Raw genomic sequence first — 24,690 nt, forward strand, 5'->3', positions numbered from 1 at the left:
GCGGCTCTCTACGGCCTCTCGCTTCCGGCCCTCTCCATTCAGCCGTTCCCTCCAGCTGCGGATGTCCAATCCAGTTGCTTTCTCTACTTCTCCACAGTACTTCAGGCATTGCAACTGTCTGGTCCCTGCATTTTGCATGCTCCCTCTCCCCACCCCTCCCCCTCTTCACCCACCCCTCCCCCTCTTCACCCCCCTACCTCCACCCCTCCTTTACCCCCCTACCTCCACCCCTCCTTTACCCCCCTACCTCCACCATAGTTGAATATCTGAAGTGCAGTTGCAAAGTCGGGGAAATAGCATGCAAAACAAAACCTCAACAATTCTGGGTTTAATTATTGAAAAGTTTTATTAAGTTCATTAAGTATCCGAGGAACTGCTGTGCATGGATACATGAGTGTTGTGTCCAGCATTCCCGTTAGACAGACAGGCCGAGTCTCTGATATGCACAGCTAATGAGATTGTTCCTGGAGAGCCTTGTGGTGAATGAACGCTTGGCTCTCTATTCCACTACTGTATTGTCCATGTGTAGAAGGCAAAGTCACAAGAGTCTGAGCTCAGTCTATTCTTGGTGAATGTTCCCCAAGCGCATCCCAATGTGCATTCCCAATTCATCCATAAATGCAATGTTCCTTTCCACATCGTGATGAGCTCCGCAGCATGATCCAGTTGCCTTCCTTGCTTGAATGCTGACCGTAAGTCTCGAGGATTGTTTTCTCGACGGCATGTTTTACATGAAAAGAAGAAAAGCAAATCAGAGTCAGAGCTTCCCTCCCTCCAATTAAATTACTGTTGCGCATGCTTTATGCTCTGCTGTATAGGCCAATGAATCACTTAGTACCCACCTCAGCTGTAGGAGTCAGGATGATGTAACTGTCCCTATCTCGTGATGGTTCAATGCTGCTCTCAGGGAAAACATGAATGATGTGAGGGTGCTGGAAAAAGAATCACATTTCTTTTGGACTATGAACATAAAGCAGGCCATTTAGCCCAGCTGTTCCCTGCTAGTGGTTATGCTACTCGTGCGTCTTCCCATCCATTCCCATTTAATCCTGCCTACTACTATCAGCATCATCTTCCATTTCTTTCACTCTTATCTACCTTTGCCTTAAAGCAACACTGAGGATGGAGAATGGTGTGGCTGCACTCCCACCTCACCAGTTGTGTACGCAGCAAGAGCATTCACATTTGTGCTACCACTGGACACGGCATGCTTGTTTCTTTTAGTGCTCAGTCTCTTCTTGCTGAATGTTCCCCAAGTGCTTGACCCCTTTGGACGCCTTCTCTGCTTGACAGGCAGCAGCTGGCATTTGCGGAGTCTCACAAGGCTCTGCATGGTTGTTTCAAGGGCAGATGGGGAAACATGTGGCTGTGTGTCCACGTGCACTGCTTGGATGGGTGCAGGAACAGGTGACTGTGTAACTGAACAGCAAGGAGAGGGTACCGCAGGTGGGGGAAGTGGAGCTTTGAACAGGCAGGCGTATGTATGGTCCATCAGATCATTAGGCCAGGGGGTGAAACGCTCAGGAGCCATGGATTGTGGCACGCGACTGATGTCCAGCGCGTGGACACCTCCATCCGAAGGTGCTTCCGGGCAATTGTTGGGCAAATTAATTGGCTCCATCTCATCAGCCAGTCCTTGTGTTTATGGCGCATGCACAGAAAAAGGCACTCCCCTTCCGCTCCGCTGCTCCCCCCCGACCTCCCTTCCCCCCCTCCCTCCTGACCTCCCTTCCCCCCCCACCCGTCCCTCCCTCCCCCCCCGTCCATCCCTCCCTCCCTCCTTCTTCCCCCCCAGCCCTTCCCTTGAAATGTATTTTCAGAGCAACTTACCTTGGAACAATCTCCTCTGTCTAATAAAAATGAAGCAAATGTCCAAAATGACTAAATAATTGAGATAAAATGCCCGACGAAACCTCTCCTCCTTCCATTTTCAAAAACTCGCGCCGAAGCTTTTGGAAGATTGACGCACATGCGCACACGGTCTCGGGCCCTCTGCGCATGCGCTGCGTCCGGATTGCCAGGACCAGTTTGCGCATGCGCAAAGGCCAACCTGGCGTGTTCCCCGAGGAAGATGACGTTACGCGATGACGTCGCCTGCGCATGCGCAAACTGGTCCTGGCAATCCGGACTGCAGCGCATGCGCAGAGGGCCCGAGACCGTGTGCGCATGTGCGCACCGCGGCGCATTCTGATGACGTAGCGTTGTCATCAATCACTTTGTTTAAAATGACTTCACAGAATCGTTACAGTGCAGAAGGAGGCCATTCAGCCCATTGTGTCTGCTCTGAAAGAGCAATTCACATGTATTTTGTGATCTACTGCAATCTAATTTTACTACAGAACGCACCTCAAATTCAAAAAATGATCTCTACTTCATCAAACAGAGACTTAAAATATTATATTTAAACAATTAAACTTCAACTTCCATATGAGGTAGAATTAAACTACTGTATCCCCAAAACACATCCACACAGGTCATCTTTTTTAAAATAAAAGTCTTCCCTTTGTTCAGGTATGGTTCAATAGGCTCCATTGCACCAGCACAAAGTGAACTGTGCAAAACTGTCATATTCATATATAGGCTCTGACAGTGAGCATCGCCAAACTATACCTTGCTGAGCCTTATCCTATCCTCACATAATGCCTCCAGCAGGAGCGACTGGATAACAACTAGGAGTGACAGCCCTGATTTTTCCCTCTCCTAATCCAAAGATACTAAGGTCAACAGTAATGCACCATTGTTGCTCTGGCTGAGACAAGCTAACACCACAAACTGGGACATTTCAGTTTTGTATAACTCAGCTTCTCAGTGGACAAACACACAAAGCCACTATACATACTTATAGTGACTTGCACAGGGTACAGGTTAGGAGTTAAAAAACAAAACTGACAGCAAATATTCATCCTGAGCAGGCATCCTGTCCTACTTACCGCAGGCAATGCCAAGCCTCGAGCAAAAAGTGTAAACCTTTCTGACTATGAAGCCTAAGCTTTATGCCACAGAAAGACAGACAATGCAGTTTGTAATGACAGAAATTGCAAGATTAAGTACCTGCAATTAGTTGGGAGACAAAATTTTGCTGAAAATGCCATAATCTACGCAATTCTGTTATTTTGTGCAAAAGAACACAGAGTACGGTGCCATCCTATTATGTATACAAGACCATCCTGTTCCTTCGTCTGCCCGACTCATCAGGCTGCACAGGAAGTTTAACCACCTCCTTTGTTGCTGTGCAGACAGTTTAACCCTTTCACTGCCTTCTCTTCATAAATGAAACTTTTTTTGTTGTATCTTTAATATCATTTTTGTTGTGTAACAAGCACAATAATTAGCACCCCCCCCACCCCACCCCTTCACTCAACATAGTACCCGATTTGTTATTTGGGATGATGGGAGAGAAGGAAGACAGTGCCTTTATCACAAATGGGACAAAAATTAAACCATTAGCATAGGGGTATCTGACCCGAAGCTATGTCACGTTTGGCTTATCAAAACCGCAGTCCAATTAGCACTTAGATTCCTGGTTTGCTATTTTTTCATGCTTGATTTTGGGAGGGTGTAGAGGCTCAGGAAAGGGCAGTTTCATCATAAATCCTAAACGAGAATACCAAGACCTGTAGTATCAGCGGCCTGAGATATACAGAGACCAGGATTCTAATTTATGTAGCCAAAAAGGTTCTGTGATACACGTTCATCTGACAGAGGAGGTCAAAAAAAATTTATAGATACCCTGCGTTAGTGTACACTGCTTATATTATGGTTGACATTTTAGTAGTTTTAAAAAAAACAAAAAACATTTTTTAAAAAATTGGGATTCTCAGGAACCCATAGAAGGTGAGGCATTTCAGGCAAGTACAAGAGTGAGAGCAATGGTGTTATACCCCAGCTACAGAATGTAATCAGTTGTTAACCCAAAGCAAAAGGCGCATGGCCACACAGCAGAACTTCACAAAGGATACATTTTGTATGGCTTCAGAAGAGTCCTCCACTTGAGTACCCAATTTATAATTCCACACAATAAAGTACATGCAATACTGCTACTTGACAATAATCATAGAATTATACAGCACAGGAGGTCATCATTCAGCCCATCATCCCTATGCCAGATCTTTGAAAGAGCTATCCAATTAGACCAGGGGAATGGAACTTACTCCACAGCCCTGTAAATTTTTCCCATAGATTCATGATGGCACAGAAGGAGGCCATTCGGACCACCAAGTCCATGCCTGCTTTCTGTAGAGCATTCCAGCCAGTCCCATTCCCCCACTCTATCCCTATAGCCCTGCAAGTTTATTTCCTTCAAGTGCCCATATAATTTCCTTTTGTTATTCCTCACCTCCAACCATACTACTTCCTCTTCTGAGCCAAGATCTTTTCTTACCACTGTCCTGATGTCATCCTGATCAGGGATGCTCCTCCTCCTTTTTCATTCTGCCTGTCTTTTCGAAATGTTGTGCTCCCCTGGAATATTTATTTCCCAGTCCTGTAACCATGTCTCTGTAATGGGTTTGAGTACTTTACCAATTCCCTTTTGAAAATTATTACTGAATCTGCTTCCACCACCCTTTCAAGCATTGCATTCTGGAAAGAAACGGGGAAAGAATTTTATAATGCAAAGTTGACCACAAGGTATTGTTGCAGTACACTGTTGGCCCAATGGATAAAAGCATCAGTTTGTTTAATACAAGATCATATAGCCCAGGAAGATCCCAGATTTGCAGTTTGATTTTTAATCTGTGCCGAATTAGCTGACAATAGGTCACATTATCCTTGAGCTGAGAGAGATGGAGGAAAGAAAATAAAAACTGCCACGGTTCTTGCTCCCGATCATTAGCCAATGACCCCTGCACGGGCGGGAAAGTCAGTCCAGAATGGGATTGTGCTCAGTTGTGATGCTCCCTCCATGGTCAAATATCTCATTACTGCTCACTGGTTAGACTCACACATGAAGAATGGTCTTGGATGAGGCACCAGCAATGAAACAACATTCCACCAGGAGTCAGCACTTTCGTTTGGCACGTGTCAGGGTTGGGGTGATGGTGGTGGGTACAGTGGTAGCGTTGGGAAATGAGAAGTTGGAAAAATGCATAGATATCAGTCTTTGTAATATAGAAGAGTGATTCCCTACTGGAACCGGTTGACTGAGTAGATAAGGGAACTCCAAAGCAGAATGCTGTGAAACCACAGATTTCAGTACACAAAAGAAAGGTCCATCAATTTCCAGCTAGAACTAAGTATTCCTTGACCTTCTGTTAAAAAGCATCATTGCTGGAAGCCATTTTAGAACAATTCATCTGTTCTTAGCCATAGAGTTTGGAGACTCAGAATTATGGCAGTTCCAGAAGGATGATACAATATCTAACTTGCATTGCAGTAAAATTCCAATCGTCTTTAGCCATCAAATAGCTCCTTTTATCCAGAAGGGTTGCAAACCTTTCAAACTGGACTTTACATATGTAAATGCACAACTTGGGATGCACCCAGCTAACAGGAGGAAGGGTTAAAGTACTAACCTGAATCTTGTGGAGGGGCGGAGGGCAGTCACGAAAGGCGCTGGGTCGCAAGGGTTTTTTCTGGAAAAGGTAGAATCTTATTTGACTACCACTATACATTCAACATAGTGATTTGTATTTCTATAAATCAGAGAAGGAAACGGACAAACGAAAACTATTTCAGGAAAATTAAACCTCCCATACAGCTTTAACAGAAATAGCAGCCGAGCCAGTGTTCTTCTCTGACCACTGGCCGACTGTCACTTACAGGACGACCGGTGGATTGGCAGGGGGACATGGAAGCTGAATGTAAAACTGCTGACCCCGGAGAACATCGAAGAGCTCAAAAGGGATTACAAAGGTTGCAGAACCTCGAAACCCCTCTTTGAGTCTCCTGCACACTGGCAGGAAGTGATCAAGGTGAACATCAAGAGGTTTTTCATCCTCAAAAGGTGTTCATCGGGCTAGAGAGAGACAGAGGGAAATGTCCCGACTCCAGAAAAGAATGCAGAATCTTCTCCGTCTGCAGTCGATGGGGGTCGAGGTCAAGGAGGATCTCCGACAGATGAAGAGCAGGCCTCGTTCTTTGCCGTGGAGGCGTCCAAAATCATCTATCGGTCCAGAGTCCGCTCCGTTGAGCGGGATGAGATATGCTCGCATTTCTTCTTCTAAAAAGGTACACACAGAGAGCTTGGTGATCAGCAGCCTGAAGGAAGAGGATGGCGCTGTAACATCATCGCAGTCTGACATACTAAAGGATCAGCAAATCCTTTTATGATGGGCTGTATGACGGGAAGCCCATTGACAGCACAGCTTCCCAGTCCCTCCCGTCATCTATCACGGAAGTCTTAGATGATAGAACACGGGAGAGTTTGGACAAACTGTTAACTCTGGACGAGCTGACAAAGACAGTCAGGTCCTTTGAGACGGGTAAAACTCCTGGAAGCGACGGCTTCCCGGTTGAGCTGCATTCGACTCTGTGGGACTGGATCAGCCCAGACCTGCTGGAAGCGTACAAGAGTGTCTTCTGGATAGAAGCATGTCAGAATCCATGAGGAAAGGCATCATCATCCTAATCTACAAACGGGAGGGGGAAGACGGCGGAAATCAGAAATTGGCAGCCCATCTCACTGCTTAATGTGGACTACAAGATACTGTCCAAAGTCATTGCCAGTCAGGTCAAGTCTGCTCTGGAGTTGGTGATCCACCACAACCAGATCTGTGCTGTACCCAGCAGGAAGATCTCTGAAAGCCTCGCGCTACTCAGGGATACGATCGCCTATGCATGAGACTGGGAGATAAACACCTGCCTCATCAGCTTGGGCTTTTGACAGGATATCGCACACATACATAATGGATGTACTCTCCAAAATGAGGTTTGGGGAGGGAATCCGCAATTGGATCCAACTGCTGTGCTTTCTGCTTTGTATTTCGCTTTGTTCAGCTGTGTGTCTTCAGCACTGTACTTATGATTTTTCTATTTGGGACTTAAAACTTGGTTTAAAACTTGTTCTATTGACTCGGAGTGGTTCCCAATTACAGCCTGCTTGCCCGGACTTGCCCAGCTCAAATACACTTTCAATTTGTAGAATAAGCAAGCCTTATTTTCTTCTGTTTTCTGTACTATGGGAACTTCTGACTTCTGGTACTGCTTTTAAATCTTGTTTGCTGTTTCACTTGTGGTCTTCCAGCAAACACCGCTGTATCCCACCGCTGCCACCATATCATGTGTTTCTTTGTGTTGTCTCAAGCAACACAATGAGGTATATGGATTCCAGTTTCTTGAAGATCTCTACAAGGTTTATTAACAGCTAAAGCTCATACATACAACACAGAGCGAACTATATACAGAACCTCTGTCTAGGGTTTTGCAATGCAGAGTGACTATGGCTTCTAGGCACCTGACTAGTTAGGCCACAGCTGGAGTACGGTGTACAGTTCTGGTCGCCACACCATAGGAAGGTTGTGATTGCACTGGAAAGGGTGCAAAGGAGATTCACCAGGCTGTTGCCTGGGCTGGAGCATTTCAGCTATGAACAGAGACTGGATAGGCTAGGGTTTTCCTTAGAGCTGAGAAGGCTAAGGGGGGACCTGATTGAGGTATACAAAATTATGAGGGGCATAGATAGGTTAAATAGGAAAAAAAATTTCCCTTAGCAAAGGTGTCAACAACCAGGGGGCATAGGTTTAAGGTAAGGGACAGGAGGTTTAAAGGGGATTTGAGGAAATTTTTTTTCTCCCAGAGGTTGGAATCTGGAACACACTGCCTGAAGGGGTGGTAGAGGCAGGAACCCTCACAACACTTAAGAAGTATTTAGATGAGCACTTGAAACTCCATAGCATTCAAGGCTACAGGCCAAGTGCTGGAAAATGGGATTAGAATAGATAGGTACTTGATGGCCGGCACAGACACGATGGGCTGAAGGACCTGTTTCTGTGCTGTATAACTCTATGCTCTACACAAACATCAGTAGCGCAGTCTCAATCAATGGGTGGGAATCAAAGTTTCTCGATCAAATCTGGCATCAGACAGGGCTGTCCTCTCTCCCCTGTCTGGTTACTTTGCTGTATTGAACCTTTTGCTGAGTCCATTAGGAAGGATACAGGCTAAGAGGGGTGACAATCCCAGGCAGCAGAGGCACTCAGGTCAAAACCTGCCTGTAAATGGGCGACGTCGCCGTCTTCTGCTCAGATCCGCTGTCCGCTCACAGGCTGATGAGCATCTGCGACTGGCTTGAACTGGCCTCAGGAGCCAAAGTAAATCATGGCGAGTGAGGCCATGTTCTTCAGGAACTGGGCCAACCGATCCTTTGTTCCCTTCACCATCAGGTCAGGCTACCTGAAGGTGCCAGGGATATGGTTCGGAGGGGCCAGGGCGTGCGCCAAAAATTAGGAGTGTATAGCCATGGTAAAACATAAACTGAGCATGTGGGAGCAGCGTTCTCTCCATTGCGGGCAAGAACCTGGTCATCAGGTGCAAGGCGCTGTGGTGGGGAAGAGACTATTGCCCACCTCCTTCTGGAATGTCCCTTTGCAAAGCAGGTATGAAAGAGATGCAGTGATTTTTGTCAAGGTTCATCCCGAGCAGCTCCGTAACACAGGAGTCTGTGCGCTACGGGCTGTTCCCAGGGACACACACCAAGATAAACATCAACTGTTGTTGGAGGACCATCAGCTCGGTGAAGGACGCACTTTGGTCTGCTCGAAACCTGCTGGTCTTCCAGAGAAAAGAGTTGTCCATGACAGCGTGTTGCAGACTGACACATTCCAAGGTCCAGGACTATGTGCTGAGGGACGCACTGAAGGTTGGGACAGCCACCGCAAAGGCTCAATGTGGAAAGGCCACTGCGTAAAGTCCTCCCGCCATAGTGAACAGAGGGCCTGGAACCTGTGTAAAACCCCTCGGGCTGTGTGCACCAAAATATTTTTTTTACTATGTAATGCCAATGTACATTGCAAAAATGGAATGGCAAGAATTGTGAGGCACTTCACGTTTTTCTGTATCGAAAAAATCTGATCTCGATTGTACTTTCCGAAATGTGAAACTTGAACTGTTTTGTAATGTATTTTTGCAAAGTTTTATGGATAAAGTATATTTTTGGAAGAATAAAAACAAATAGCAGATTCCAAAGAAAATGTAGTGATGGGGCAAACTGGTTATATAGAAAACTGGAAAATTTCCTCTGGCCTTGTGAATGGTTCCAAGTTGGTATATTATCGATTCTTTTTCTGTGGAGAATCCTGTAGGATCCCATGTCCTTTTGGGGGAGCCAGTGCATCCTGTATAGTGGAGACACTTGGGCACATTAATTCATTAAGGATGCATTTAGACAACTTTAATGTTCAAGTGAATTTGTTTCAACTTCACACTGATACTAATCCTGAGTAGCATAAATGCAGTTATTACTTACTTGAACTGATTTAAGCAAAGTGGAGGAAAGAGTCTCACACTTTGCTTCACTCTAGTGTCATGTTTCACCCTGAATCCAGATTCAGCCTGCAGCACTGGTGCAAAGAAAAACCATTTGGTACTAACTTCGCTATTAGTCCTGGACCCCACCCCTCAGGAAAGATATATTTGGCTTGGAGGGGGTGCAATGCAGATCCACCACAATGATACAGGACTAGAAGTGTGAGAACAGGTTACATAGGTTAGGAATAAAAAGCAGAAAATGCTGGAAACATTCAGCAGATCAGGCAGAATCTGTGGAGAGCGAAACAGTGTTAATCTTTCAGATCAATGACATGTTGTCAGAACTGGAAAAAAGTTCGAGATACAACAGGTTTTGAAAAAGTACAGAAGCAGGGATGGAAAGAACAAAAGGAAAGGTCTGTAATAGGGTGGAAGGCAGGAGAGATAAATGACCAGGGATAATAATGCAAGGCAAAAAAAAAGATGGCAATGGGACAAGTAAAGAAACAAAAGATGGGTCTAGATGAGCAGTAAATGGGAATAACAGTCAGTCAGTCAGTCATCGACAGCTGGCATCCGAGAAAAGCTTATGTTGAAATTGTCGAACTCAATGTTGAATCCAGAAGGCTGTAAAATGCCTAATTGAAATGAGGTGCTTTTCCTAAAGCTTGCACTAAGCTTCATTGGAACAGCATAGAAGGCTGAGGACAGAGAGGTTAGAATAGGAGTGGAGAATTAAAATGACCGGAAGCGTGGGGCCTTGCTTGCGGACGGAATGAAGGCGTTTTGCAAAGCGATCACCCAATCTGGATGTAAAGGAGACTGCATCATGAGCAGCGAATATAGTAAATTAAATTGAAAGTACAAGGTGTTACATCTCCTGCGCTTGCACAGGAAGATGCCATGGGAAGGGAAGATGATGCTGGGGACGACTGAGGAGTGGACCAGGGAGTCAGAGAGAACAAACCCTTCGGAATACTGAAAGGGCAGGTGAAGATGTGTGGCTGGTGGATGATTCATGGAATGTGAAGGCTGGTGGCGTGGAAGGTGAGGACACCTGGAACTGTATCGTGCTCCTGGGAGGGAGGGGGAAGGGGTGAGAGCCGAAGTGCGGGAAATGGAATGGACATGATCAAGGGCCCTCTAACCACAGTATGGAGGAGTCCTTGGTTGAGGAAAAAAGAATATCTAATCGGAGGCACTGGTACGGAAGGTCAGAACAAATGCGACGGAGATCTGAAAACTGGGAGAATGAATTTGAATCCTTACAAGAAGCAGGGTTGGGGAAGTATAGTCAAGGTAGCTGTGGGCTACAGTACATATTGACCAATAGCCTATCCCCAAAACTGGAGACAGAGAAGTCAAAGAAGGGAAGGGACAGGAAGGGAGATGGACCACGTGAAGGCAAGGGAAGGTTGGAAATTGGAATAAAAGTTGATGACATTTTCCAGTTCGGGGCGAGAGCAGACTAGATTAATTGAAAACTTCAAAACTGAAATTGATAGCTCTTAATACCCATGCCTAACAAATATCTATGGAACCAAGACAGGTTATCTACCTGTGCTGCTGCCTTCAGTGATCTATGGATAAGTACGCCAAGGTCCCTCTGACCCTCTGTACTTCCTAGGGTCCTACCATCCATTGTACATTCCCTTGCCTTGTTAGTCCTCCCAAAATGCAACACCTCACATTTCTCAGGATTAAATTCCATCTGCAACTGCTCCACCCATCTTACCAGCCCATCAATATCGTCCTGTAATCTAAGGCTTCCCTCCTCACTATTTACACCACCACCAATTTTCGGGTCATCTGTGAACTTACTGATCATACCTCCTATCTTCACGTCTAAATCATTAATGTACACTACAAACAGCAAGAGTCTCAGCACCGAACCCTGCGGTACACCACTGGTCACAGGCTTCCAATTGCAAAAACAACTCTCGACCATCACCCTCTGCTTCCTGCCACCAAGCCAATTTTGGATCCAATTTTCCAAATTGCCCTGGATCCCATGGGCTCTTACCTTCTTGACCAATCTCCCATGCGGGACCTTATCAAAAGCCTTACTGAAGTCCATGTGGACTACATCAACTGCTTTACCCTCATCCACACACCTAGTCACCTCCTTGAAAAATTCAAAATTTGTTAGACATGATCTCCCCCTGACAAAGCCATGCTGACTATCCCTGATCAATCCCTGCAACTCCAAGCGGAGATTAATCCTGTCCTCAGAATTTTTTTCCAATAGTTTCCCTACCACTGATGTTAGACTCACTTGCCTGTAATTACCTGGTTTATCCCTGCTACCCTTCTTGAATAGTGTACCACACTGGCTGTCCTCCAGTCCTCTGGCACCTCTCCCGTGGCCAGAGAGGATTTGAAAATGTGTGTCAGAGCCCCTGCAATCTCCTCCCTTGCCTCACAGAACAGCCTGGGATACATCTCATCTGGGCCTGGGGATTTATCCACTTTTAAGCCCGCTAATACCTCCTCCCTTTCAATGCTAATTTGTTCAAGTATAACAATTACCCACCCTGGTCGCTACACCTACATCGTCCTTCTTCCATAGTGAACACAGATGAAAAGTAATCATTTAAAACCTCACCTACATCCTCTAGCTCCACACACAGATTGCCACTTTAGTCCCTAATGGGCTTGCACAGTAGCTTCAGGGACCTTTCTAACCAAGTCTTCAACAGTGCTTATCCTATTGTATGCACTATACAAAAAGACAATTTTCCCCCTTAAGATGCTTTTATATTGGTTTTAATAAGTATATCAGCAAACTTACTGAATTCATTAAGAATGGCAGCAGGGAACACCAGTTTTTTTGAAATTAAAAGTGGCAGCTGGTCTGAACATAATCTGATAAGGTTAATCGTGGGCTCCATAAGACACACACATTACTCCATTAAATTAACTATAATTGCGAGTTTGGCACTCAGAGCTCAGGATCAACTTAAATTAGAACACCCATGCACCCATCCCAGAGGTTGTGTGTTCAAATCCCATCAAGGCAATCTGAGCAACTGAATTAAACAAATCCAGTCATTTTGGGCTAGCACCAGATAAAAATGGTTGCGGATAGTCATAAAAACCCAACTGTTTCACTAATGTTCTTCAGGGCAGGGAGCATGCCGCCCTTACCCAGACTGCCTTGTAAGTGCCTCTAGGCCACACTATGCTATTGATTCTTAAAGCCCCATAAAGCATCCGAGCAAGCCACAATGCTGTACAAACTATTGCTAGTACTGCAGATGGGCAATAAGTGCGCTCTTATCAGTGCTGCCCATAATTCAAAACCAATTTTAAAAGATCTAGTATATCAGCACAGACTAACAATCAAACCTGGAACCTTCCAGTCTATATGGTTCAGTTACACGCTCCCTCAGGACTTTTCTTTCACGAAGTCTATGGCTTGATTATCAAGATCCAGAGTGCAGGGACTTATTGAAGAACATACACTCTGCAGTTAAAATTAAATGTGAAGGTGCCCAATTCCTTTACCTGAACAGATTTGGGTTTGAACCAAATATACAGTACAGCTAGAATGAGTTTTGGATGCATCCTGATTGAGCCACAGAACAATTTAAGAAACAGCAAAAGACATCAAGAATCATTCTTTTAAAGTACAAGGTACAGGATTCTCTCAGGTGAAATATTACATAAAGAACAGCTTAATCAATAGCCTGCTGTCAAGGTAGCAGACAATTATCACACTTCATTCTCATGGAATAATGCAATGCGCAACCAAAAGAACGATTGGTTAACTATGAACAGTTAGAGGAAGAGGTAAAAATATTGAAGCCGCTTCGCAAATGGCCAGTACTTAAAATCATCACTTATGAAGCACTGCCAATAGCTAGCTTCTGCAGCGTGAGCCTCACAGAGCTTGCCGCAATACCAGTGGAAATTTAAAGAAAACAGAAAATTCTGAAGACAAACATCAGTATGTTTGTGGAGAGAACAGATAAATTAGCATTTCAGGTATAGATACTTTGTCAGAACTGGAAGATATTACAAATGAACAACATTTAAAATAGAACAAGGGGAAGGGGGAGGCAAAGGAAAACGCACGCACGCACACAAAAACAGAATAACCTGTAAGGTACTTAAGTGGAAAACAGGAGATGGCTAAATTGCTGATGTGAAATCAGCACGAGACAAAAATGAGGCATGAGAAACTAAAAGACATTTACAAAACAGAGAAAAGTGACTAGTGAGGCGGGGTGGTGGGTGCAGGTAAAGAGTGTCCTTAAGGCAGATAGATACGCAAGTATGGAAAAACTGGCAAAGCACAGCAGGCTCCAACAGTCCAAGAGAAGGAAAAAAGGCAGAGGAGAGCAGAGGGGAAGAGGTGTTTGGTGAGATCATTCTGGAGGCAGTGGAAATGACAGACTGTTCAAAGCAAAGGATGATGGGGTGGAAGGGGTGGGGTGAGTTCAGAAATGCAGGATATAGGATGGATCCAGTGGATGCAAATTCTTGGCTGAAAAAGGGCAATGTGCCGGAAGTTCTGATGTGGAAAGTGACATCATGAGAACATGCAACAGATAACATACAAACTGGGAAAAAGGAATGAAGTACTTAGAGGAAGCTGGGGTTGAAGAACTATAATGTAGTTTGGGGAGTTGGTAGGGTCATAAAGCAGAAAATGCTGGTAAAATGCTTAAACAGGTCAGATAGCATCTTTTTGTGATGAAAGGTCATTGACCTGAAACGTTAACGCTCGTCTCTCTTTGCAGATGTTGCCTGACCTGCTGAGTGTTTCCAGCATTTTATTTTTATTTCAGATTTCGTTTCAGGGCTCCTAATAAATGCCACCTTTCAGAATTTTTAATTCTGCAGTAGACAGGAGCATCTGAAGATTGCAAAACTCATTTTGCACTGAACGCAAAGGCAACACTTTAATACAATGCAAGATATGATTTTATATTAAAGACATCATTCTGAAGGAATAAAATTAATGAAAGATATCCCAATCTCCAACAATTCAGTTTAGAAAAGAAATATATAGAAATATTTCTCACAACCTTTCAGCAACCATGCATATAGAAATCCTGCGCCATTTGTTGTCCCAGAATACAAAAGGGGCAAATTTAGTACTAATAGAACTAGCGATTATTACAGCTGGAATTGGTTCAGTAGAAGTCTGACAAAATTTTGTTTGCTGTTGTGACCTGTTAAATGCATAAATTTGCATTTATATCACACCTTTAACACAAAAAATAAAGTCCCATCAGACATTTAATTTCTCTAATACTTTATAGAATCAGACTGCTACAGCAGAGATCGGTCATTTGGCCCATTGAATGTGTGCCAGTGCTTTTCTTTATAGGAGCCACCGCATGAATGGATTAGGCCTGCTTGTTTCCACACCCTATTTTTCCTTTTCAAGCAATATTAAATTCTCTTTTAAAAATACATATGGACTCAGCTTCACTGTTTTACAGCAGAGAATTCCACATTGTAACAACCCTCTATATATGAAGAATTTTTTTCTCACCTTCCCTTTGGAATTATCTTAAATTTGTTCCATCTTGCCGTCCAGTGGAAACGATCGTCACTATTTACCCTATCATAACCCTTCACAATCTTGAAGTGCTTTCACAGCTCCAGTGAAAAAAGTCCCCACTTTTCAAGTCTCTCTTCATAAGTAACCCCGCATAAGTGATGTCTTAAATCTGCACAACACCTTTTCCATTGCTTATATATCTTTACGATAATGAGGTGCCTACAACTGCACACAATACTGCAACTATAGCCTAATTATGGTCTAAAAGTTCAACATTAATCCTCTCAGCTTGGCTCAGATGTACTCTTAATTACAAATAAAAGTGCTCAGTAATTTACATACGAACATACGAATTAAGAGCAGGGAGTAGGCCACTCGGACCCTCGAGCATGCTCCGCCAGTTGATGGCTGAACTGATTACTCCACATTTCCGCCTACCCAGATAACTTTTCACCCCCTTGCTTATCAAGAATCTATCTACCTCTGCCTTAAAAATATTCAAAGACTCTGCTTCCACCACCTTTTGAGGAAGAGAAAGTTCCAAAGACTCTCAATCCTGAAAAAAAAATTTCTCCTCATCTCTGTATAGGTTCTTTCATCCTATAAACGCTTCCCATTTATCAACAACTGAAATAAGGGAAATTAACCTATAATTTCCTAGTTTATTCCAATATCCTTTCTGAAGAAGGGCGTTACATTTGCCACCCTCCAGTCCTTCGGCATAATTTTCCTTTACATAAAACCTTGACAAAATATAGCCAAAGTGTTTGCTATTTCTTCCTTAGATTCCCTCAAGGTGTGGATGTTAATCTTCAGGTCCTGTTATTTTGTCTACCTTAGATTTGAATAACTTCTTTGGAATAATTTCTCTTTTGAATAATAATCTCTACTAACAGTTCTGACAATTTCACAATCCCAGTATCAGCTTCCTCTTTGAAAAGTGAGGCAAAGTGTTTAATTAATATAAAAACAAGAAACACTGGAAATACTCAACAGGTCTGACAGCATATGTGAAGAGAGAAGCAGAGTTAACATTTCAGGTCAGTGACCCTTCATTAGAACTGGCAAATATAAGAAATGTAAAAGCTTTTAAGCAAGTAAAGCAGGGGTGGGGCAAGAGATAACAAAAGAGGTTGATAGGACAAGGTCACAGAGGTGGTCATGGAACAAAGGCAAACGGTATGTTAATGGTGTCAACTGACAGTAAAAGGAACAGCCCTGGCCCCAAGCACAAACATGAAAAAAGACAGTGAGTAGGCACAGTAGAAACAAACTAAAATAAAACAAAACAAATAAAAAAGAAAAAATAACTAAAAATAAAAAGGGGGGGCCTCCGTCATGCTCTGAAGCTATTGAACTCAATGTTCAGTCCGGCAGGCTGTAGCATGCCTAATCAGTAAATGAGGTGCTGTTCCTCGAGCTGGTGTTGATGTTCGCTGGAAGACTGCAGCAATCCTAGGACAGAGATGTGAGCATGAGAGCAGGGGGAGGTGTTGAAATGGCCAGCAACCGGAAGCTTGGGGTCATGCTTATGGACTGAGCGGAGGTGTTCCGCAAAGCAGTCACCCAATCTGCGTTTGGTCCCCCCAGTGTAAGGAGACCACATTGTGAGCAGCGAATACAGTGTACTAAATTGAAAGAAGTACAAGTAAATCGCTGCTTCACCTGAGAGGAGAGTTTGGGGCCTTGGATAGTGAGGAGAGAGGAGGTAAAAGGGCAGGTATTGCACCACCTGCGCTTGCAGGGGAAGGTGCCGAGGTGGTGGGAGTAATGCAGGAGTGGACGAGGGTGTCATAGAGGGAACGATCCCTTCGGAATGCTGACAGGGGAAGGGAGGGGAAGATGCATTTGGTAGTGACACCGTTTCCCTTTGTTCCACGACCTTCTCTGTGACCTTGTCCTATCAACATTTTCTCTTTTGTTATCTCTTGCCCGACCCCCACTTTACTTGCTTAAAGCCTTTTACATTTCTAATATTTGTCAGTTCTGATGAAGGGTCACTGACCTAAAATGTTAACTATGCTTCTCTCTCCACAAATGCTGCCAGACCTGCTGAGTATTTCCAGCATTTCTTGTTTTTATTTCAGATTTCCAGCATCTGCAGAATTTTGCTTTTATTTTAGTGCTTAATTAATATCTCTGCCCTCCAATATAAAAGCTTGCCTCCATTCTCTTAGTAGCCCTACCTTTATGTTAGTACTAAGACTATCCTCTTACTACTAATGTGACTATCATTGCTAATTATGTTCTTTTGTTCATTTTCTCTCATATTCCTTTATTGGAGCTTTCCTCTTCAAATCTTTATATTTGCCATAGCTTTCATTTGTATGGTCATGAACATGCGCTATGCCGAATTATGATTTTTAATCCATTGGTTGGAAACTTGGATTAAACTTTAAAAAGAAAGCAGGAGACAAAGAACTTGAATTAAACTTTAAAAAGAAAGCAGCTAAATGGCCACTGCAATTTGCATCGAAATACCTTACATACCAAGGTATCGAGGTGGAGACAAACATCTGGTTAATCTCCCATCAGAACTATGGCTTGCGGATTTTGAATGAGCTATCTGCCACACCTCAATTAACAAGACATTCAAAGCCATCTTGGAACATTAACACTGGTGGAGTTGAACCTCAAAAGGGTAAGCATTGAAACAATGGGGCCCTGAGGAGATTGGAATTTGGACATGATCTAATTAAATTGCAAAAATGAGAGAATGCACAGGACAATCATGTGACAGTATCTCCATCCGTGTGAAAACTGGCAGTTTCTTTCGCTACAGCAGACAAGCACCTGCTTTTGCCCAGTGCAGGACCCAAGTGAGGGTCTGTCTCTCTCTCTAGGCAATGCGGCAAGTTCGAGACCTGCCTATGGGCTGCAAAGCATCCAAGTTTATCATTGCTGCAGAGAGACTCTCCAGGAGAAAACCATCGACATCACCTGAACCAGGTGGCCACCTCTACCAGCCAGAAACCTCAGGACCACGAGTTCAGCTGGAAGACCACTGAATTACCTGACTCCACAGACTATATATTTTTATTTGTTCTGGACTCTAATCCAACCAATCTATTCTTCTTCATTCTATAACCTATTTGTGTGTGTGTGTACGTGCAGGCATCCGAATGTTGGAGTGTAGTTTATTATTTTACTTGGGGCGGCACAGTGGCGCAGGGGCCAGCACCGCAGCCTCACAGCTCCAGCGACCCGGGTTCAATTCTGGGTACTGCCTGTGTGGAGTTTGCAAGTTCTCCCTGTGTCTGCGTGAGTTTTCTCCGGGTGCTCCGTTTCCTCCCACAAGCCAAAAGACTTGCAGGTTGGTAGGTAAATTGGCCATTATAAATTGCCCCTAGTATTGGTAGGTGGTAGGGAAATATATGGGGATGTGGTAGGAATATGAGATTAGTGTAGGATTAGTATAAGTGGGTGGTTGATGGTCGGCACAGACTCGGTGGGCCGAAGGGCCTGTTTCAGTGCTGTATCTCTAAACTAAACTTAAATCGGGTGTTGATTTCAAGTACAATAAACTGAGCTCTTTCTTGTTTAATCTCAAGGAAGCCTGCCCTATTGGTTCTTATGATCATAGTACATAAAGGGTTAAACATTCACTGAATTGGCAAGTACATCCACTGTTTAAAAGAAATAAACCCTGTTGAGGTCAAACAAGGAGGGACAAGAGGGGAGCCTTTCAACCCCTCCTTCACCTCATCATATCAGTACAATATGCCCTGCAATTACAAAATGCTTCCTAGTTTCAAATTTAATTTAATTTGCCCACTCACTCATGGAACCTTGCCTTCGATATTCTCCCTTTTTTTCCTTACTGGGAATCACTTGATTTCAAAATTATCCACTTCCTGTATAATTATTTCTCATTGTTGATCAATTCTATTTGCCAATGTTTCCTTCTTTTTAACCTGAGCAAGAACCTTTTTTTTAAAAAATCCAATTACTTTTTTTCAGTCATGGATCTTTGCCCTCAATTTTTTTTTTAAATTCTTACACTGAACCTAGTTATATTGTGCTTACTGTTCCTCTACTTTTATGTAACCTATTTACTCCATTTCACTCCCAGGACTAACTCAACAAGTTGTTTCTTCCTCGTTTTAGTTGCAATATATTGACTGAGGAAAAGAAAAAAGTCATGAACAAACTCCAAAAAACAAACTCATTTTAAAACTATTTTCCCTATCCCAGTCTATTTTTCAGTAATGAAAATCTCCAACACTATTGACTCCATTGTTGGCATATGCCTCTCTAATTTACATACAAACTTCATTCTCAACATCTCTCCCATTGTTCAATGTATTTCTAGCAAAATCAGTTCCTTAATATTCTTCAGTTCAATCCAAAAGTGCTTGCTTTTTGGATCACTTCTCTATTTAAGTACTTGCACTCTACAGTTATGATACTGTCTCTAACTAATACCGCTACCACTACTGCCTTAACTGCAGTCACATTTAAGTCACTGTCATTATGTCATGATTTTCTAATTCAATGACTAGTTCAACAATTTATTTCATTATCCTCTGCATGAATATGCAAATTTTATTTAGGATTCGCTCGATTTTGTATTCTCATTGTTTTGCTTTCTTAGTTTAAAAAAATCTAGCTATCTTCTGTTGAATTTTTTTTTTAAAATATAAAACATTTCTACATCCTTACCTCCTATACATCCAAAACAAGCTACCTACATCTACTCTGTTTTCCCTAACACGCCCCCATCCCCCAACATTTTAGTTTCATTCCTCTCCATAATTCTAGTTAATCTCCCCACAAAGATATTTATACCATTTCTGTTTTGATACCAACCATCCCATCACTACAGATCTCTACTGAATTTTGTCTGAAAACATTCCTATGAAGTACCTTGGGACATTTACTACATTAAAGATGCTATATAAATGCACGTTGTTGTTCACAGTGTTTAAGTGGAACAAATTGAATACCTCTTTCTCTCTTAACCAATACTTTGCTAGATTAAACGCATGCCAAATATTTCAGTAACTTCCAATATTTACAGATAATAACAAGGCTTCATACTGTAACACCAACTTCTTTGAGGTCCAAGGACAACAAGTCATCAGCTTTTTGGTACTGCTGCAATTCAGGACTACGGGAATACAAGAAGTTATTTTATTACATTCTTGCCATGTGCACAAGTGATTTTTTCCTTAAATTACTTGGCAAAACAAGATATTAAAATGTATGATTTAGTTAGATCTCACCCCAACTGCACAGTACAATGGTCCAGTGCTCTCCTCCTCCTAGACCGAAGCCATCACAGGCACACATTCTATTATTAAATGCTACACAGCTAGAAAGTGATACTGTAAACTCCTAAATGAGTTAATTTTCAATTTTGTGCACACACCTTGAAAGACAGAAATACTATGTTATATATAAATTGTAAACCCAATCTAAGCAACATACAAAAAGATCTTGGTAATTAGATTAAAATATTTTTTTTTAAAAAAAGCTGTTCTGTGCCAGGACACCAGTTAGTGGTGGTGGTGGTAGTCGTCTGTGGTAAAGGGGGGGGTTTGGGTAACGGCACAGGGAGAAAGGAAATATAATTGTCCTCAGTAGTTGGAGAAAGGAAGCAAGATTAACTAGGACCACTCCCCCTCTCTGTTCAGTGACCCGTGCTAGAAGAAGTGTGCCTTTGTGGAATTTGGAGAGGACAAGGTCAGGCTTCTATGAAGGCCTGATGGTCTAAAAGGCCACCAAATGCTCACTATATAGGTTTACACGAGGAAAAGGCACATGGATGAAGTAACAAAGATCCACCAGCACCTGTGATATTCATAGCCTACCAGGAGTTCAGGAGGAGTGGTGACTATTGAAAAGAACATTTAAAATATCATTGCTAACAAAAGTATCTATTTTAAAGTAGGAAATATGTGCAAGGCTTAGTAAAGTGGATCAAGGAATAAAGTCCATCCAAAGTTTGCCTAGCCCAGCTCCGCTTAATCCCTGCTCAATACTGTTGCCTTCATCAGCCATGGCAAAAATACAAAGCAGTCAATCAGCATCTAAAAGAAACAAGACAATAACATTTTGTGCCTGGACCTTTTATCAGAATTGTTCTGATCAATGGTCTCCACCCCAAAGATTGATCTCTTTTAGATGTAAAGAAACCTGTGTATTTCCCGCCTTTTAAGTCTTTCTTTACTATTAACCATGTTCTTAGATTTTTTAAAGTTAACATATGAAAGCAGAAATTTGTGGTAGTGTTACGATCGAGTGGGAGGAGTGCACTGCTTATTCTAGTTCCACTTCTCCACAGGTCACAGCATATATTTAAATTTCCCCACTTACTGATAGGGTCAATCATACACTCAAATTTTCCCAGAACAAAACACTAACTAGGTTTCTTTAATGAACAACAAAATAATCAGTTTATTTATGAAACAAGTCTTAACCTGTAATGAAGTAAAGCCTAAACACAGATTGAAATTTTATAGTTCCCTTTTTACCTTAACCCCTTACACTCACATACACTGGTTAACCAGAAAAATAAAAGGGATTTTTGTCCAGAGCTCGGTTATAGACAAAAAACGTGTTGAATACTTGCTCATTCTTGACGAAAACAGATGAGATATGTTGCGTTCCAAAAGTGGCATACAGTCTCGCCTCTGAGTGCATGTAGATAGGTCACTGGGATCTTTTAGAACAGTTTTTTTTCAGACAGTGTTGAGAATTAATTTAGCAGGCTTTTTTCAAAGACAGGAGACGAGATGAGTGGACACAGTGGACTTCTCAGGGTCTTTTAGAGAGGTGCTGGAAAGCTGAGCTGGATTGTAGTCTTCTCTCATTCCTTGGGAATTCTCTCCTCCTTCTGCAGGCTTGACTCTTTAAACATTCTGCAAGAATCAGGGCTCTTCCTCCGTGATCCTTCTTCAGCAGGCTCTAACTTTATCTCATTCCAGAAGATAAACACTGACACTACAACCAAAAGCTTGCAAATTTGCTGCTCTCTCAGGCGCGCACTGCTGCTCCCGGGCATGTCCACTCAATGGACGCGGGACCATCACTTCTCTGCCCACATCTCCCCCAGTTACCAGGGTCTCTGTTCTATTTTTAACTGGTTGTCACATGACCCAAGTAAACGTTGTTGCCAAACCAGTTCAGTGTCCTCATGATGGCCCTCTTGAAAAAAAAACTGGTGCAAAATTTCTTCAGTTTGACTATGAATTCCTCAAAAAATATTTTAACAAAACAATCACTTTCATAACACTAGAATAATTTGTTCCATTGCACCACAAGTCTGCAGAAGAACCTTTTTTGTGGAGGCGGTTAGCATACAAGAAAATTTCAGTAACTATTGACGTGAGGTCTGCATTCAAAACTAGTTTCATTAAGGTATACTTGTTATTAAAAAAAATTAAATCAACTTTAACACTGCTACTTAAGAGGAGACTACAATAGTTTAAATAATGAATGCTGATGGTATCATTGAAGAAATTAGTTTGGAGTTGCTGACCCCAAATGGAAGTAGGGAAGTGTGGATGAGTTGGAATTGATGTAGATTGTTTATCAAGACCAGTCAAGGAGAGCACTAGTGAATTCAATTCTTGAGCTGATCATTGCATCTGTGAATTGTATCAAAATCCTTGGGCTCAGAGTAAGTGAAATTAACGTTGGCAAATAGGTGACAACAATAAAATGATTGTAGGCTAGCTCACACACACATACCTTTGCTGATGTCAGCTGTCATTTTTACTTGAGTGGTTCTTAAATTTTTTGGGGGCTTGCACCCACCAGAAGTCCCTGAAACAGGCACACTGCTATAGATAAACAGTAGAAAATGTGCAAAACAAAGTCCATCCCTCTACCTCAATTTTCACTTTTACTTTTAAGTTTCAGGTTGTTTCTGCAACACCTTTCCCTCTACTACCTACAATATTAGAGCGTCTGCCTTGGGGGACTTCAGGTGGATGAAGGAATTGATGTCAATCAGCCTGGGGGGAGCTGCTGAAACAAGAAATGACAAGCCAGCTTTTACTAAATGTTGGTTGGAATTTTCTGACCTTCCCAGGTGGTACTTGCACTACTGTTCGTAGATACATAGAATAGTTAACTCAAAATGTTTCAGCAAATCAAAGCCTTTTTAAAAGAATGAGAGGTGATCTTATTGAAACATAAGATTCTGAGGGGGCTTGACAGGGTAGATACTGAGAGGATGTTTCCCCTCATGGGGGAAATCTAGAAGTAAGGGCCACAGTATCAAAATAAGGGGTTGCCCATTTAAGATGGAGATGAAGAATTTCTCCTCTCAGAGGATCATGAATTATTGGAATTCTCTACCTCAGAGCTGTGGAAGCTGGATCATTGAATATATTTAAGGCCGAGATAGACAGATTTTTGAACTATAGGGGAGTTAAGGATTATGGTGGGGTGGGGGGGGGGGCAAGAAAGTGGAGTTGAAGCCAAGATCAGATCAGCCATGATCTTATGAACGGCACAGCAGATTCAAGGGACCATATGGCCTACTCTTATTTCTTATGTTATGTTCACATACAGATGATTTGAGGAAGAAAGTGGGGGAAAAAAGTTACAGATGATGAGTAAAAGCATAGTTGAACAGGTGGATTTTGAAGCATCCTTTGAAGGTTGGGAGAAGAGGAAAGGTTAAGAGGAGGTCTGGGACATGATGGCTGGAAGTTAGTGATAGTGCAGCAAAGAGGGGGAAAATACACAGCCATACACATACAGTTAATTCAAGTTGAAAGAATGGAGTTTGTATGCTGCATATAAAGCTGAAGATGGCAGAAGCATTTGGGGGGGGGGCGGGGGGGGGGTTGGTGGCTAGTGGAAGTCAGAGGAAACGTGGATGTTGGGTATGAAAGACATGGCATACATAGCAAAGTTTTGAGAGTTGGGTGGCATTTTATAAGATCATTGGGGCAGCTCAAGACTTTGGAGGTGACTACTGGATTAAACCAGCATCAATAGACTCAACAACTCCTCAGGAGTACCACACAAAAATTTTTGCAAATACAGCAAGTCAACAAATAATGAGAACAGCATCGCAATTCTTGAGAATGGTTTGTTTTCAACTGAAGCACTGATCCAGGCGCATCCTTTTATTTCTATGCAACTGCAGAAAATATTTGGCTATTCCAATATAATTTGTTTTTTATCCAACAAAACTACAGTGACTGTTAACCCTCTGAAAAATCAATCACACATTAACCATGCAGAGCATCATGGACAATGTCCATCAGTGTGTCATTTTGCAATTTCCTGTTTTAACCCCCCCAAAGGTGCTCTACGCCCACGTGTGGCTGAGCACCTTCTCAAGCACAGTTTGATATCAAGGGACAGTACAGCTGAGCTATATTCTCTCCTCACCGGAGGCCTACACATCCAACTGCCTATAGGATTGATCAGGAAAAGGAATCTGGGACAAATGATGGAACTTTGCTCCCATAAAATAGCCTGTACTGTGCCATAACAAGGCAGCATTGTGCCCGTGAAGGTTGTTCCAGTCACAATACATCACAATGTATGCTTTGTGCTGCAATACTTAAGGGTTCTACCCCAAGTAACATGCAGTTTTAAAAAAAATCAAGAGTTTCAGTTTGTTCCTGTCGTAGCACATAATTAACTTCACCAAAAACTGTTAAAAATCACTGCATGGTCTTCTTACCTAAGGTAGGATATATTTGCCCAAGAAAGGATAAAATGCCCCAAAAGGTTCACTAGACTGATTCCTGTGATGAGAGGATTTTCCTATAAGGAAATTAGGCCTATATTCCCTAGAGATG

The 24,690-nt window shown here is 42.7% G+C and overlaps 1 protein-coding gene across 6 annotated transcripts in view; it reads right to left on the reverse strand.

Moving 5' to 3' along the window:
* The window catches only part of prdm2b (PR domain containing 2, with ZNF domain b), a 177,420-nt gene that overhangs the window by 130,195 nt on the left and 22,535 nt on the right, over positions 1 to 24,690 (reverse strand). Inside the window, exon 1 of one of the 6 annotated variants that reach the window (XM_068017436.1) lies at positions 12,913 to 12,930. The exons of 4 other annotated variants lie outside the window; for them this stretch is intronic. The gene's annotated coding sequence lies outside the window, so the exon portion shown is untranslated. Of the gene's footprint in view, positions 1 to 3,051; positions 3,178 to 12,912; positions 12,931 to 24,690 lie in introns of those variants that run through there. One more of the 6 variants, XM_068017434.1, reaches the window with a different exon arrangement.

This window comes from Heterodontus francisci, chromosome 37 (genome assembly GCF_036365525.1).
Source record: "Heterodontus francisci isolate sHetFra1 chromosome 37, sHetFra1.hap1, whole genome shotgun sequence".
Taxonomy (NCBI): Eukaryota; Metazoa; Chordata; class Chondrichthyes; order Heterodontiformes; family Heterodontidae; genus Heterodontus; species Heterodontus francisci.